The sequence below is a fragment of the Schistocerca cancellata genome, chromosome 6, assembly GCF_023864275.1.
Source record: "Schistocerca cancellata isolate TAMUIC-IGC-003103 chromosome 6, iqSchCanc2.1, whole genome shotgun sequence".
In the NCBI taxonomy this organism is placed as follows: Eukaryota; Metazoa; Arthropoda; class Insecta; order Orthoptera; family Acrididae; genus Schistocerca; species Schistocerca cancellata.
Window position 1 is genome coordinate 323,227,037 of NC_064631.1, and position 16,322 is coordinate 323,243,358.

Sequence of the window (16,322 nt, forward strand, 5' to 3'; positions counted from 1 at the left end):
ATAGTGTTGCAGAAATTTTTAAAAAACATTTTACAGGTTTTACTGAATAGATTCTGTAGATGCTGCTATGGAATATCTCAGTCCAGATGTTTCAAGTAACTTCGATAATATGAATTTGACCCTCACTACCCCAGCAGAAGTGATTTCCATCATAAAATCTTTAAAATCAAAAACATGTAATGGGTATGATGAAAAATCAACAAATTTAATTAAAGAATGTGATTCTGAGTTAAGTAACATATTAAACTACCCTTGTAACTAATCGTTTATCAATGGAATATTTCCAGAATAATTGAAATATGTTGAAGTTAAGCGACTGTTTAAGAAGGGAGATGAAGAAATAGCATCAAATTTCTGTCCAATTTCACTTTTGCCAGCATACTCAAAAATTTTACAAAAGGTAATGTACAATCTGCTTCATAACCATCTTATCACAAATAACATACCGTCAAAGTCGCAGCTCGGATTTCTAAAGGGTTGTGACATTCTGAAGGCTATCTACTATTATAGTGAAAATGTACTTAATTCATTAAACAAAAAATTGCCGGCAACTGGTATATTTTGTGATCTGTCTAAGGCATTTGATGTGTAAATCACAATATTCTTTCAAGTAAATTAGAAATTTATGGTCTAACAGGAAATGCTGAAAAATGGTTCAAATCTTATATCTAATTGAAAATTAGGATAGATACATATATTAAGCTATTAGGCATCATCCAACTGGGAACTAATTACATGTGTGGTCCCACAAGGTTGCATCTTAGGGCCCTTACTTTTTCTTGTGTATATCAACGACCTTTCATCAGTAACATTACCACATGCCAAGTATGTTTTGTTTGCCAATGATACAAACATTGCAATAAATAGCATATCAAATGTAGTCTTCGAAAGATCAGATAATAAAATATTTGTAGACATTAATCACTGGTTCCTAGTCAATTCTTTGTCACTGAACTTGGAAAAAACACACCAGAAGCAGTTCAGAACTTGTAAGTGGTGTCCAACGAGTATATGCCTAACATACAAAGACAGGCAGATAGAAGAAGTCGACGGTGTTAAATTCTTGGGATTACGGCTTGATAATAAATTCAACTGGGAGTAGCACACTACAGAACTGCTGAAGCATCTTAACAAATCTGTATTAGCAATGCTAAGCCGGCTGGTGTGGCTGAGCGGATCTAGGCGCTTCAGTCTGGAACCACACGACCACTACAGTCGCAGGTTCGAATCCTGCCTCGGGCATGGATGAGTGTCATGTCCTTAGGTTAGTTAGGTTTAAGGAGTTCTAAGTTCAAGGGACTGATGACCTTAGATGTTAAGTCCCATAGTGCTCAGAGCCATTTGCAATGCTAATTGTGTCAGACATAGGGGATATAAAAATGAAAAAGCTGTCATACTATGCTTATGTTCATTCTGTAATGTCATATGGGATTATTTTTTGGAGTAATTCATCAAGCCAAGCTAAAGTTTTCCTGGCACAAAATCGTGCAATGAGAGTTACATATGGTGTGAACTCAAGAACATCCTGGAGAAGCCTGTTTAGGGAACTAGGGATACTAACTGGTGCTTCCCAATATATTTATTCCTTAATGAAATTTGTCATTAAAAATATATCACTTTTTCAAACCAACAGCTCAATTCATTGAATCAATACCAGAAATAAGATTAATCTTCACAAGGATTTAAAGTCACATACTCTTGTACAAAAAGGTGTACATTATTCAGGAACATACATTTTCAATCATTTGCCAGCAGCCATAAAAAGCTTAACAACCAATGAAATTCTGTTTAAGAGAAGCCTAAAGGTTTTATTGGTGGCCAATTCCTTCTACTCCATTGATGAGTTTTTCAGTAGAACCAACTAATTTTAACTTCTGCGCCATTTCAGTGCAGTAATGTGTTTATTGTAAATAAATGCATGTGTATATATATATATATATATATATATATATATATATATATATGTGTGTGTGTGTGTGTGTGTGTGTGTACAATCTAACTTCTGCACCATTTCAGTGCTGTAATGTGTCCATTTTAAGTAAGTACTATAGAACCACTTGCATGAATATCAAGAGCTCAGATGGACACCCAGTTCTAAGCAAAGAAGGGAAAGCAGAAAGGTGGAAGGAGTATATAGAGGGTGTATACAGGGGCGATGTTCCTGAGGACAATATTATGGAAATGGAAGAGGAGGTAGATGAAGATGAAATGGGAGATATGATACTGCGTGAAGAGTTTGACAGAGCACTGAAAGACCTAACTCGAAACAAGGCCCAGGGAGTAGACAACATTCCATTTGAACTACTGACAGCCTTGGGAGAGCCAGTCCTGACAAAACTCTACCATCTGGTGAGCAAGATGTATGAGACAGGCGAAATTCCCTCATATGTCAAGAAGAATATATAATAATTCCAATCGCAAAGAAAGCGGGTGTCGGCAAATGTGAAAATCACCGAACTATTAGTTTAATAAGTCACAGCTGCAAAATTCTAACGCGAATTCTTTACAGACGAATGGAAAAACTGGTAGAAGCCGACCTTGGGAAAGATCAGTTTGGATTCCGTAGAAATGTTGGAACACGTGAGGCAATACTGACCCTACGACTTATCTTAGAAAATAGATTAAGGAAAGACAAACCTACGCTTCTAGTATTTGTAGACTTAGAGAAAGCTTTTGACAATGTTGACCGGAATACTCTCTTTCAAATTCTGAAGGTGGCAGGGGTAAAATACAGGGAGCGAAATGCTATTTACAGTTTGTACAGAGAGCAGATGGCAGTTATAAGAGTCGAGGGGCATGAAAGGGAAGCAGTGGTTATTGAACGAGCAGTAAAGGAAACAAAAGAAGAGTTTGGAGTAGGTATTAAATGCCATGGAGTAGAAATAAAAACTTTGAGGTTCGCCAATGACATTGTAGTTCTGTCAGAAACAGTATAGGACTTGGAAGAGCAGTTGAATGGAATGGCCATTGTCTTGAAAGGAGTGTATAAGATGAACATCAACAAAATCAAAACGAAGATAATGGAAGGTAGTCAAATTAAGTTGGGTGATGCTGAGGTAATTAGATTAGGAAATGAGACACTTAGAGCAGTAAAGGAGTTTTGCTATTTGGGGAGAAAAATAACTGATGATGGTCGAAGTAGAGAGGATATGAAATGTAGACTGGCAATAGCAAGGAAAGCGTTTCAAAAGAAGAGAAATTTGTTAACACCGAGTATTGATTTAAGTGTCAGGAAGTCATTTCTGAAAGTATTTGTGTGCAGTGTAGCCATGTATGGAAGTGAAACACGTGTGATAAATAGTTTAGACAAGAAGAGAATAGAAGCTTTCGAAATGTGGTGCTGCATAATAATGCTGAAGATTAGATGGGTAGATCACGTAACTAATGAGGAGGTATTGAATAGAATTGAGGAAAGAGGAGTTTGTGGTACAACTTGACTAGAAGAAGGGATCGGTTGGTAGGACATGTTCTGAGGTGGCAAGGGGTCACCAATTTAGTACTGGAGGGCAGTGTGGAGGGTAAAAATCGTAGAGGGAGACTAAGAGACGAATACACTAAGCAGATTCATAAGAATGTAGGTTGCAGTAGATACTGGGAGATGAAGAAGCTTGCACAGGATAGAGTAGCCCAGAGAGCTGCATCAAACCAGTCTGAGGACTGAAGACCACAACAACAACTACAGTAGTTCTATTATATGTTTATTACATTATAAATAAAAATATCATATTTTTAAATTTTAAATTCAGTGCATTAGTGTGATCTTAGTAAATCAGTGTTTGTAGAATGGTTCTTTCATACAGTTTTCATTAAAAAATTGATGATCATTCCACTTGGGACCTGTGGAAGGTACATTAGCTTATTTATTTCAGTTGTAAATATTTGCCATGAATAATTGTTTTTCTAACATTTTCTACATTGTGGAGGGCCTCCTCACTATGGATCAACTGGAATGAAAGTAAATCTAATCTAATCTAGGTTTTGGACTACTGTGCAGTATTTTCTGTTGTACAATAATATTCTGATTTACTTAAAATGATACTTTGATTTACTCAGTCAGATGCAGTTGACAGATAATAAAATATATGGCTAGCCTGTAATCATTTGTCTGTTGAATTAATTACATTCTAATTTTAAATGTAAATAGTCTTCACAATATCAGAACACTTTAGAAATCCAAACTGTGACTTTGGCAATATGTTATTTGTTGTCACACAGTTCAGAAGCTGATTTCATGTACCTTTTCTAAATATTCCAGAATGATGGCAAAAGTGAAATTTGATGAAAATTTGATAGCATTTCTTTATCTCCTTTCTTAAACAACAGTTTATCTTTAGCATTTGCATGTTTGCAAAAATAACTTAATATGTTACTAATATCTGTTGTACATTCTTTAATTAACTTTACTATATTTTTTAATAATCACTTGAATTTTTTTATTTTAAAAATTTTGTGGTAGACATTACTTACATTGATGTAATGAGGATTATATTCATATTACTGAAGTTATCTGTAATGGATGATTTGAGATATTCTATGGCAGCATCTACTTAATATTACAAACACATCTCTTTAGTAATAGTTATGAAATACTTCTCAAAATGTTTTACGGTATGGTACACAGCTTTAACCAGTGTATCACTTACACTGAATGCTTTATACATCTCTTCATGTCTAGTTCTACCAATCTCCTCCTTTAATATATCCCATATTGCCTTTATTTTGCTATTTGATGTATTAATGTTTTCTTATATTGCATTTGCTTTGATGTCCTGTTACTGTATTAAGTATCTTGCAGTATGTCTTGTAGTGCCATTAGCATCTAAATCAGAGCTGTTCCTGACTGATGAATAAGTTTTTTTGTTTTAGAAGATACATTTATTTATTCAGTAATCCATGCACCTTTCGTAGACTTTGGTCTGATCTGGCTTAGTTTTTGGGGCAAAACTGTAATTCAAATAAGGTAAAGATAATAATAATGGAGGTGTATTTCTAATTCATGCATTGGGCACTGTATACATCATTCCAGTTGATGTGTTTCACGAATGACCTAAATCAATTTTTGGCTTAGTTACTACTCTCCTGAAATCAGATTTTATATCCGTTTGAGTATTAAGAGTGAACAAAAGAAACTGACGCCTTTGATAGTTCATTTTTTAAGTATAATTTTGTTCATTAAACATTTCTATAATGATACCATCAGTCACGGTTTGTGAGCAATTACCTGCTCTAGTTAGGAAGGTTACAATTTGAATTAAGTTGAATGATAGTGTTACTGTCTGTAATACATTTGTATTACTGGCACTTTTCCATGAGAAACTTTTGCTTGGCTTAGTAATTATACAAAAGAAATCATATACCACATTTGATTTTGATATCATCCGTGTCCAAAAACATTCACACTGAAAATGAAAATATGTGTATGCACTTCAGTTATGTTATGTTGTACACCCCTCAATACAATTTTTTATCAAGTTTTAATTCCAAGAAATTAACAAAATCAATCTCTGCTATCTGCTTTTTGGTTATTTTAGGCATCTAGTTGGGTGGAGGCAGGGGGTGGCGAAGCCTCTTACAAGCTGTGAACTGCATGTACTGTCTTTAATGACAAAGAATTATCTATGAACAATTTATTAATATCCAGGGAAATTTCCTTAACTAATCTTTCTAGAACTGTACTTCGTATGCTATTTGATTGCAAAATATCATCTTAAGCAGAACAGATTTAGAATCTGTTAATGTTACTGAGGAAAGGTCAAAAATATATATACCGGAAAAAATAAGAACCTTGTGGGACACCATATGTAATCAGTTTCCATTTTGGCAATGACTTTTAGCTTAATACAGACCTTGTCCCATTTGCTGAAAATTCCTTGACACTTCACTCTAACAGCTCTGTCCATGAAAAGCACTGACAAAAATAATACATCCTTGAAGGTAACCTTATTTTTGCGTCTTATCGAAATACAGCACGTAACTTAAACGTATTGTCTGTTTTACATGAAAAATCATTTAATGAGGCAATCACATACTGTTGCCACAGTCTCTAAAACATCCAGCAAAGGATAATAGCGTATTTTTAAAAGTTATTTCATTTACATTAGGACATGTGTGTGGCGGACAGATGCGAGTGACACTCCACTGATAAACAACATCTCCGAAATGCATAGGTCTAGCCTCGAAATTCGTGTTTGTCCTAGACTTTTCCTGCTAATGATCCTGATACTGAGTTATAAGAATGCTCTGTCAATGTGACAAAATAGTGTGGTACAAACTGTATATTCAACTTTTATCTCTAGATAACTGGCAAGATTTCTGGATTAGTAGACATGACAAAACATTTGGGTGTGTTTTGCTGTAGTAGTTAACACGGAGCCCTCGGTGTTGAATGATGCTAAAATTCTTAGTTATTCTTGACTGTGAAAGCCTTACTCGCAAATTTCGTTTCTGTCCAAACAAATATTGAGCTGGAATGAAGCTCAGCCTGAATATTTCACAATGAGTTCGGAAAGAATAATCATTTATCCGAGATTCCCAACGGTGGCGACAAAGCGAATTTACAATGAGTTCGCAAAAAGTAGTGATTTACCTGTGATTCCCAACGGTGGCGATAAAGCGAAGCTTTAGGTGCGTTTCAGATAAACTGTACACAAAATATACAAGACTCTATACATACAGCTGTAACCTAAGAACCTGAAACATCATTTCAGAGGTTGATCAGAGATATTTACTGGGAATTTTGGCTTCAAGGACCCTTCGGTTGCGGTTGCTGAGCACAGAGTAATTGAATTTAGTTTGATTTCTGGCCTTCATTTATCCTTGTATCTGTATTGTACTGAAGACATCTGCACAACAGTGTAAAAACCGACTGTATGGGCTCTGTGTCTAGGTTTTATACGCCGGTCGGTGTGGTCGAGCGGTTCTAGGCGCTTCAGTCTGGAACCGCGAGACCGCTACCGTCGCAGGTTCGAATCCTGCCTCGGGAATGGATGTGTGTGATGTCCTTAGGTTAGTTAGGTTTAACTAGTTCTAATATCTAGGGGCCTGATGACCTCAGATGTTCAGTCCCATAGTGCTCAGAACTATTTGAACCATTTCTAGGTTTTATACAAACTTGTTCCATTCTCTAACGGTACTTGCTGTTAACAGAAGCAATCCCTATTTTATTTCTCGTCCACAAGTTTGTCATCAGTACTGCTCACATCTGTCTCGTTTTTCTCTTTGTTCCATGATGCTCTTAGTTGTACATTAGCCATGCTACACAGTCACATGGATAGGTTAAGTGACGAAGAGTTACAAAAGTTGCAGATGCGAAAATACCGTAGCATGAGTGTCGTCGCTATGGGAACACCTCACCGTAGCGTCTTTGTGCAGCTCTTGCACTGCATTTACTGAACTCATATTCAATGTCCATACCAGCCAACTCCTTGCCTGTAAATCTATACATACTCCTCTGTAACAGCTCACACGTATACCCTATACTGCCGGAAAAACAAACACGAGAAGAACGGAGAAGTACTGAGTACAAGCTTGACGACGAAAACTAGTGCGGGCATTACTGGTGTCAACAGCAGGCTGAACGTGAATAGATGGAATAATCACACAGTGTATACCGTCGACGTCTGCATTTTCGTACTGATATTTTCAGTCACTACGTTTACATGTGACACATCTTCCGAAAGAAGAAAACCTATTTTCGGAAACCGCTTTTCGCTGCTGTGTTTACATGTTAAGGTCTGAAGTAGGTTTGCTAGAACAGTTAAATATAGCGTCTGAAAAGCAGCTGTTCCAGTTACTGAATTAGTTAACAAATTGCTATTTCTAGCCACTTAAATATTAGCGGTAGACAGTTTCATGCTCAGTCTAATATTTCTGCTTTTCATTCAGCGCGAAGTAAGTCATTCCGCCCACATTAGTCGAATATTTTGAAACCACCATGACAATTCAGGCACGTTTCGAAACCATCGTGTGTTTACAGGGGAGCGATAATCTATTGTGAAAGTGGAAAACCGGTAGCTAGGAATGGTCTTCCAGAATCGATTTTGGAGTGTATCAATTACCAGGTAGAAACGGTATTGTGAAATCGGTGCGCGAAAATCGGTTGTGGAAGCACCATGTAAACATAGTGAATGTAACACAAAGATATATGAGGGTAGGATATCGAATGAAACGCAGTAAATCTGAACGAGCCACTGGAGGCCCTCCGATCTTTCGTCGGTGGAGTTCAGGATTACTCTGTGTAACAAAACCGATGAATACGTTACAAATATTGCTCTTCCTAACTGAGGACAGCTATATGACACTTATGATGACCGCTCCTAAGAGGAAAACAGGATACGATTGCGACATTACAAAGTAGAAGGAAAATTTATCTCTAAGCATATATCCCGATGCAAATTCGAGTGAAAGTTGGCTAAATAACACGTTATAATATTCTTCCCACATTGTTTACAGCAAAAACTGCATTTTCTTGATTGCTGGAGTGGTAAAATTCAGATCTGAATAGAAAGTTACAACTGTACTCTATACCCACACTTATACTCTGGAAACCACTATGCAGTGCATGGCAGAGCGAACTTCTCGTTATACCACAGATTCTCTGCCGCTTACATTCGCGTATACACTCCTGGAAATTGAAATAAGAACACCGTGAATTCATTGTCCCAGGAAGGGGAAACTTTATTGACACATTCCTGGGGTCAGATACATCACATGATCACACTGACAGAACCACAGGCACATAGACACAGACAACAGAGCATGCACAATGTCGGCACTAGTACAGTGTATATCCACCTTTCGCAGCAATGCAGGCTGCTATTCTCCCATGGAGACGATCGTAGAGATGCTGGATGTAGTCCTGTGGAACGGCTTGCCATGCCATTTCCACCTGGCGCCTCAGTTGGACCAGCGTTCGTGCTGGACGTGCAGACCGCGTGAGACGACGCTTCATCCAGTCCCAAACATGCTCAATGGGGCACAGATCCGGGGATCTTGCTGGCCAGCGTAGTTGACTTACACCTTCTAGAGCACGTTGGGTGGCACGGGATACATGCGGACGTGCATTGTCCTGTTGGAACAGCAAGTTCCCTTGCCGGTCTAGGAATGGTACAACGATGGGTTCGATGACGGTTTGGATGTACCGTGCACTATTCAGTGTCCCCTCGACGATCACCAGTGGTGTACGGCCAGTGTAGGAGATCGCTCCCCACACCATGATGCCAGGTGTTGGCCCTGTGTGCCTCGGTCGTATGCAGTCCTGATTGCGGCGCTCACCTGCACGGCGCCAAACACGCATACGACCATCATTGGCACCAAGGCAGAAGCGACTCTCATCGCTGAAGACGACACGTCTCTTTTCGTCCCTCCATTCACGCCTGTCGCGACACCACTGGGGGCGGGCTGCACGATGTTGGGGCGTGAGCGGAAGACGGCCTAACGGTGTGCGGGACCGTAGCCCAGCTTCATGGAGACGGTTGCGAATGGTCCTCGCCGATACCCCAGGAGCAACAGTGTCCCTAATTTGCTGGGAAGTGGCGGTGCGGTCCCCTACGGCACTGCGTAGGATCCTACGGTCTTGGCGTGCATCCGTGCGTCGCTGCGGTCCGGTCCCAGGTCGACGGGCACGTGCACCTTCCGCCGACCACTGGCGACAACATCGATGTACTGTGGAGACCTCACGCCCCACGTGTTGAGAAATTCGGCGGTACGTCCACCCGGCCTCCCGCATGCCCACTATACGCCCTCGCTCAAAGTCCGTCAACTGCACATACGGTTCACGTCCACGCTGTCGTGGCATGCTACCAGTGTTAAAGACTGCGATGGAGCTCCGTATGCCACGGCAAACTGGCTGACACTGACGGCGGCGGTGCACAAATGCTGCGCAGCTAGCGCCATTCGACGGCCAACACCGCTGTTCCTGGTGTGTCCGCTGTGCCGTGCGTGTGATCATTGCTTGTACAGCCCACTCGCAGTGTCCGGAGCAAGTATGGTGGGTCTGACACACCGGTGTCAATGTGTTCTTTTTTCCATTTCCAGGAGTGTAGTTCACGGGAAAAATGACTGCTTAAATGCCGTTGTTCACGTTGTAATTGGTGTCACCCTATTTTCACTGTTCTTCTGGAGTGGCACGTATGCACTATACTATATTCGTGGATTCCTCGTTCAGAGTTGATTCTCGAAACCTTGTAGAGAGGTTATCGTGAGATAGGGGACGCCTGACTTCAAGCGTCTACCAGTTCAGGTTTGCTGCAAGGCTCTCCCGATTGTGATCAATCATGTAGATCATCCTTGTACAAAGGGTGTATATAAACATGTGTCAGAAAAGTTAGGGATTTGTTCTTGACATCAAAACATTACAAAGTTTCATATGAATATGCGCCCATGGGCCCAAAAGACCTTCCTTAGTGAAGTATAAAAGGATTTACTACTCATGGCCAAAAATGACCCATTTACCAAACATATTTACATGAAAGGCACACGATGATACATTCACCATACATTTACAAAATGGCTCGAGGTGCCCACCTGCTGCTTCCATGCAACGCCTGAGGCTGCGTTTCATATGTTGCCGTATGTTGTGGAAAACTCCTGATGTGGTCCGTATTTCATCAAATCCAGTTTACAGAGGTTCCCACAGAACATCCACACTAGGTACAGGAACTGAATACATCAACGATTTTAAATGTCCTAAAGGAAAAAATACAGTGGATTCAAATCTTGGGCTGGGGCAGATCATTCAGTGGATTCCCCTCGACCAATTCACTCTATTTATCGAGAAACTGGCGAACTATCCACATACACCACATTCGTTGGACGGCATCTAGGGGTACATCATCAAATAAATGAAGCAACTTACATCTGAGAATCTGCAGATCTATTTGTCCAGATAGACGTTACGGAAAAAGAAGCGGTGAATCAGATGGTCATGAGTGATTCCACCTTACACGCCTCTCTTGATGTCTGTCTTGTAGCACTTCATATCATAAGCTCAAACTTGATTTTTATGGTAACTGAAGTTCACATCGGGGGAATAAGGTAAATGCTATGAACTGCAGAAACGTAGCACACTGCACTGATGTGCACTGACAGAACATTATTCTTGGCTGAAAGTTTGTCTGATTTAACGCTTGCTCCTGCTCAGTGCGATATGGCTATAGAAGATCTTTGTGGGGAATGTTCCATATCGTTTTATGATTAACGCCTTCCTGTCTTGTAAGTCTCCTTGTGGTAGTTTATGGCCGTTGATCCACAGAACGAAGAAATCGTTCTCCAAGCTAATCTCTTCTACATTTGTAACATCTCTTCTTAAATGAACGTTTGCCTCGCAAGCGTTAATGGAATCGTACAAAAGTTCTTGCACGAAGTGATTGCTCTCTAGAATAAAGTTCAGCATAAAATTGATGTATAGATTCCGCACAGTGGCGGGGCAATACCAGAATTTGGTGTGGGCCAGACATATTTTGCGACGGTTTATGGTGGTGCAAGAAGATGGATTTTATGTAGAGAAACTTTTTTTGTTTAGGAACTGTCAAATTTTTACCCATAAAAATGAAAACATTTTATTTTGATGTAATAACTAACAGTTAAACATTAATGAAACAAATGTTTCCTACTTTTAGCGTTACTGAACTAGTTCACAACTATCCAATTTAGTTGCTATATCGGCTTCAGTAGAGAAAGCTGCCAAGATTGAAAGTCTTTGCTGATTCATTGTACTTCTTAAATAGCTTTTTATTAGTTTTAGTTTGGAAACTTCCTTTCTGCAGAGACTACACTTACTGGAAATTTTAACAGCATTCGAATGACGCTATAAATATTCTGGCAAATTTTTTTTAAGTTATTTTCTGTTAAGTATTGCAGTAGCTGTTTCACATCTTTGATGAAGTTGAGTAAATTTGGAATCATTAATTGAAACTCTTCATATAATTTGTAAGATTGGAAGTTCCGAGTTCACACAAAGAACACTATAGTCCCCAGTATGTCGCCGTATAACGAGTAACATATTGATTGCCGCTCAAGGTGTTAATAGTACTAGCTGAATATTTTTCATAAGTTAAAGACAGCTGCACAAATCTTCAAGGCGTAAGGTCCCTCTGACCTCGAGGCCTTGAGCGGTGGCCCACTTCCCCCAAGTCTTACGCTACTTCTGCTTATTCCCATACACTAGGCCACAGAAATAGTCTATATCCGTCATTTCAGACGCTGAATTCATCGTTGTGAAATTTTGTTATGGAAATTACTCTAAAACAGAACAATCGGCAGCGGATGAATGAGTGGAAATGAATGTTCGAAGTAACTGTACAACCAGCATTCACTACAGGGAATTCCTTCACTCGGTCCTAGCGAACGATTTTCGGAGCCATGTTCATGGGAATTCTGTTATGTTCTTGTGTTAAGAATAAATTCCTTAAGTTTATTGTACGATTTTTTTATGCAGCCTCTATTCACAGTTTCCTCTATTGGTACTAGTTTATATGGGCCCCACTAACTTGGACAGTATTCGAGAGTAGCAATCTCCTTTGTAGGCTGATTGAATTTTTACACCATCCTACCAATAATGTGAAATATGCCATCTGATTTACCTAGGACCTAACCTTTGTCATCCATTTCATATGTATTTGTAACAGTTAACTGATTCCTGTTTTGATTCTTTGATATTATAGTCGTATGATATCACATATATATTTTTTGTGAAACACGCAATTTTACGTTGCTGGACAGTTAAGAAAACTGCTAATCTTTGCTCTGTTTTGTAATCTTATACCGATATCACAGATTATTTGTGCCATTTTTTTCAGTTAGTATTTCGTTACAGATAACTGCATCACATGCAAATGCCTGAGATGTCTATAACTCATGTCTGCCAAGACATTAACCCTTTCAGACCTGAATTTTTTCTGGAAGAAGGAGAATTTTTATTTACTTAGTATTGCTCTTAGGTGGTTTTTTAATGAATTTAGAGCAAAATTTATATGAAAATATGTACCCATTTTCCAAACATACTTTGTACACTTGTCTTCATTTTATGGACTAAAATAAATAATTACGAAATATTCTCTATTGTAATAAACAGTAAAATGATCAATCAATAATTACCATGCAGAAGGCAATAACAATATTCAATCAGGCAATGGAATACAGCGAACCAACCACATCCATGTATTCTAGTGGTCACGAGCTGCAGCGCACTGATACAGTGACTTGCTTATATTTTTATAGTGATTCACAACAGCTGACAGCACTTGTGCACCGTGAAAAGGTTGAACTTTTTTATAAATGTTTACCTCAGGTTTCCATTAGAAAGAAATACTTCTGTTGCAACTAAGACACAGTGAATGTTAATGTACACAATTTTAACCAGAGGGCCTGATGTTAATGTTCCAAATGAACAGAAAGAATGGCAACACTGTCCCTTGGGATATGCCTGCATTAACTTCTGCATCTGTCGATGACATTTCATCCAAAGTAACAGGCTGTGTCTGCCCTACGAAGAAATTCTCAATGCAGTTACAAATTTTGTTTCCCAACTCATATGATCGTACTTTCGCTAAAATGTGCTGATTGGCTACTGAGTTTAATAATGTTCTACGTAAAACAAACACGCATGTATGTAACTGCCGTCATCCAAGGTTGTCAAGATGTCATGTCAGGATTCTTTCAGAACTGATGTCAGCTAACATCGAGAACTCATTCTGTCTGAGATACCTCATTCGGTTTTCGCTCAGAATAGGTTCTAAGATTCTGTAAGGGAATAAAGATAAAAATCATTTCTCGTAAAGGAAATTCAATAGATTATCTCCCATTTCGTTCGATGCTGATGTGCTATTCCAATACAGTTGGAGAGATTATTCGAGTTTAAGGAGAACACGAAGTGGCCTGAGCCTTTAATGGGAATTTGGATTGAGCATGGCAGGATAGCCCGTGCAGTTTTGCAAAGCCATTGTGCGGTGGTGGTGTAGGGTTAGTGCTTTTGCCTAGTGAACGGGAGAGACAGGTTCGAATCCTGGCCTTGGTACAAATTTTCATTTATCGCTGCAGTCTACATATATATTCTTGATAGATGTTTGCAACTTGAAAATATCCGTGAAACATATAATTTAATTGAAACCGTTCTAACCACTATAGGCTGTCAGTTTAAATCCTTTAATGGACTCTGCACTTCATAATAAGTCATGCATTTATGCATAATATTGCTAAACTCTATCTAAATATTTCGGCTTAAAATCTCTCATCCACTGTCAAGGTTAATGTCCAGTGACAGATTTACGAATGTGAAAGTATAGGCTATCAGCGTTTTGTGCATTTTATCTTTGTTATGAATTGATACAAGTTGGAAAATCTTAGGGTGGCAGTGTTTTGAGTACAGCTATTTTCAACTGCAGCTCTGAAAGAATTCAGTGACCATTAAGTTCAGAGTAAAAGTAGTTGAATCTCCTTTTTGTTTCGCTGATTTGTATTTTGCAACAATTAATATCATTACTGAGAAATCTGTTATAATCTGCGACTTCTCTCTCAGTTTCGACAATACAAACTAATTAATCGATTAAAACCTTTGTGTCTCACTTCTGCTTACAGAGACATTTAAAGGTGTGAAGCTTCCACTGAATGAGGGAGGCTTCGCTTGACTATCACTGTGGGAGACGATAAGTTGGCAGAGCTTCCTTCTTTAACGTCCTGAACCCTGATACCGGCTACCACCTATCATTTGTCATGTTAAATTGAGTGTATATTATAATAGTACCATTCCTTAAGATGCTAAAACCATAACACTGAAACGTACAGTGTGAAATTCAGAGCACAGATGTCACACTCATTTATTCATTCAATCACAAACCATGTTATGTATATCCCATCATGAACTAATTCCCTCAGGCATGTAAAAAGACTAAAACTATGTAGTAATTGGCAGAAGCAGTAGCTACATGCAATTTTTGGGAAGTATATTCCGACAAACTGCAGTTAGAACTAACATAGAGGCATTCATAATTATTGAAATTGCATTTAGATTACTTAAGTTCTATATATCTCACCAGAAAAGATGCTATTTTAAAAAAAGGTCTCTGTATTTCCTCATAAAACATTCATTTGTGTTTTTTTCTGGTATTTAAGGCTAAGCAGGTATACATAATTTTTCACATTACAGCTGTTTTTTCTTGAAAAATTAAAAACCTGCTTAGTATAGATAATATTATTCTACAGCACTTGCGTCTGCAAGCCCAAATATTAATGTAAATTACAGAGTGAGTGATTAGTAAGGTATTCTTTGGCCTTAGTTTTGCATGCTTGGCGTTTTGTACTCCCTGCCAGATATACACTCCTGTAAATTGAAATAAGAACACCGTGAATTCATTGTCCCAGGAAGGGGAAACTTTATTGACACATTCCTGGGGTCAGATACATCACATGATCACACTGACAGAACCACAGGCACATAGACACAGGCAACAGAGCATGCACAATGTCGGCACTAGTACAGTGTATATCCACCTTTCGCAGCAATGCAGGCTGCTATTCTCCCATGGAGACGATCGTAGAGATGCTGGATGTAGTCCTGTGGAACGGCTTGCCATGCCATTTTCACCTGGCGCCTCAGTTGGACCAGCGTTCGTGCTGGACGTGCATACCGCGTGAGATGACGCTTCATCCAGTCCCAAACATGCTCAATGGGGGACAGATCCGGAGATCTTGCTGGCCAGGGTAGTTGACTTACACCTTGTAGAGCACGTTGGGTGGCACGGGATACATGCGGACGTGCATTGTCCTGTTGGAACAGCAAGTTCCCTTGCCGGTCTAGGAATGGTAGAACGATGGGTTCGATGACGGTTTGGATGTACCGTGCACTATTCAGTGTCCTCTCGACGATCACCAGTGGTGTACGGCCAGTGTAGGAGATCGCTCCCCACACCATGATGCCAGGTGTTGGCCCTGTGTGCCTCGGTCGTATGCAGTCCTGATTGTGGCGCTCACCTGCACGGCGCCAAACACGCATACGACCATCATTGGCACCAAGGCAGAAGCGACTCTCATCGCTGAAGACGACACGGCTCCATTCGTCCCTCCATTCACGCCTGTCGCGACAGCACTGGAGGCGGGCTGCACGATGTTGGGGCGTGAGCGGAAGACGGCCTAACGGTGTACGGGACCGTAGCCCAGCTTCATGGAGACGGTTGCGAATGGTCCTCGCCGATACCCCAGGAGCAACAGTGTCCCTAATTTGCTGGGAAGTGGCGGTGCGGTCCCCTACGGCACTGCGTAGGATCCTACGGTCTTGGCGTGCATCCGTGCGTCGCTGCGGTCCGGTCCCAGGTCGACGGGCACGTGCA

The 16,322-nt window shown here is 39.8% G+C and overlaps 1 protein-coding gene across 1 annotated transcript in view; it reads left to right on the forward strand.

Moving 5' to 3' along the window:
* LOC126088311 (neuronal acetylcholine receptor subunit alpha-7-like) overlaps positions 1–16,322 on the forward strand; it is a 352,782-nt gene that overhangs the window by 195,152 nt on the left and 141,308 nt on the right. The window lies entirely within an intron of this gene.